This window comes from Carcharhinus amblyrhynchos, chromosome 9 (genome assembly GCF_965287045.1).
Source record: "Carcharhinus amblyrhynchos chromosome 9, sCarAmb.v2.hapA, whole genome shotgun sequence".
NCBI lineage: Eukaryota > Metazoa > Chordata > Chondrichthyes > Carcharhiniformes > Carcharhinidae > Carcharhinus > Carcharhinus amblyrhynchos.
In genome coordinates, this window is record NC_137332.1 from 97,734,441 (window position 1) to 97,735,932 (window position 1,492).

Consider the following 1,492-nt stretch of genomic DNA (forward strand, 5'->3'; position numbering starts at 1 on the left):
TCTGAGGAGAAACGCGTAGATTCCAGCTCAGAAGACAGGTGCTATTACAAATCTGATAAGTTGCGTCATCGAAGGTCGACGTGATCGTGTAATGGTTAGTGTTATGCGTTGCCCCCGTAGCAACCTCAGTTCGATGCGGATTTAAGGCCATCAGTGTTTTAAAGTGTCGTTATCAAAACGACGCAATGAGAAAATGAGTATTCACGCCTGGAAATACACTTCCATCAATTAAATTTCCTCTCTAACACTGCGATGTATTTTCTAAGCAATACAGGCATCTGTCCCACTTTCCCCCTTTCCCAATCTCCTGTGACATCTTTGTGCAGTATCTGGCCATGCATTTCATTAAGACATGTCTGGTAGCATCACTAGTACATATTTGCCATGCTTTGCGCGTTCTTCATATTTGCACTCGAGAGTCGTTCAGGAGTTTAAAAACCAGAAGATGTGTTCTAAATATTGCAGCCTGGAAATAAACACATTGGGAAAGAAAATATAAGAATGGCTGGAACAACACAGACGCCCACAACCACCAAAATGAAAGGTAAACATTGTGAGTGATAAAGGGCAGGTTAGTCTAATGGCAGCCAAACTAACGGAACGCCAATTAATATCTGAGCCGCAGATTTAGCTCATTTCATTGATATTCATTTTAATTCTTCATTGTCATTAGAGTGTCGTATCCGGCAGAGACAAACAAATATAACGCGGAGCAGAGTATATTTGTCTTCAGCCTTGAATGGTTAGGACACGAGGAAAGACATAAATAAATCGATACTGCAAATGCATTCAGGCACGAACGGGAGTCGAACCCGTGATTTTTGGTTTACGAGACCAACGCCTTGCCACTTGGCCATCGCGCCCACACTACTTACAGAATCGCGATCCTCTAAAACCGAGTATTCTAAACAGATTGCGATAAATCGAAAATCGGTCTTGCTTCAATTGTCCCAGACTTTAATGAGAACATAGAAAGTCGCAATTATTAAGTCTTTATCGGTAGAACAAAATATTTGCTTCTGTACTGCTAATAGCTCACATGACATGACTTAAACGATAAAAAGGACAATTCAACAAGAAGAGTGAATAAAACGGGCTTTTTGTTACTGGAGGTTGGGAAAAAAAGGACATCCGGAGAAATGTTTATTCAGTTGTCTATATGTTTTAAACACACACACATACATGTATTGCACTTTCACATGCATATATTCAAACATATCAGCCAGAAGGATTTCAGCGGTGAAAGGGTGAGTATATTTCAGTCTGAAAGCGACAGACTTGGTTTGACCAAGGATGAGACGGAATGCAGAAAAGAGACAGAGAATCTGGTGAAAAGGTGCGATGACAGTAATCTCTTCCTTCATGTCAGTGAAACGAAGGGGGTGATCATTGATTTCAGGAGGACATGCCGTTTTCCAGATAAACGGCGATGAATTGGAAATTATCCAGAGCTTCACATTTCTTGGTGTCCAGATCACCAACAACATACCCT

At 41.0% G+C, this 1,492-nt stretch overlaps 1 non-coding gene across 1 annotated transcript; it reads right to left on the reverse strand.

The window, feature by feature from the left end:
* Window positions 1-791: 791 nt before the first annotated feature.
* trnat-cgu (transfer RNA threonine (anticodon CGU)) lies at window positions 792-863 on the reverse strand. Its single transcript has one exon. It is a non-coding gene; the product is annotated as a tRNA-Thr (tRNA).
* Between the last annotated feature and the right edge of the window lie 629 nt (window positions 864-1,492).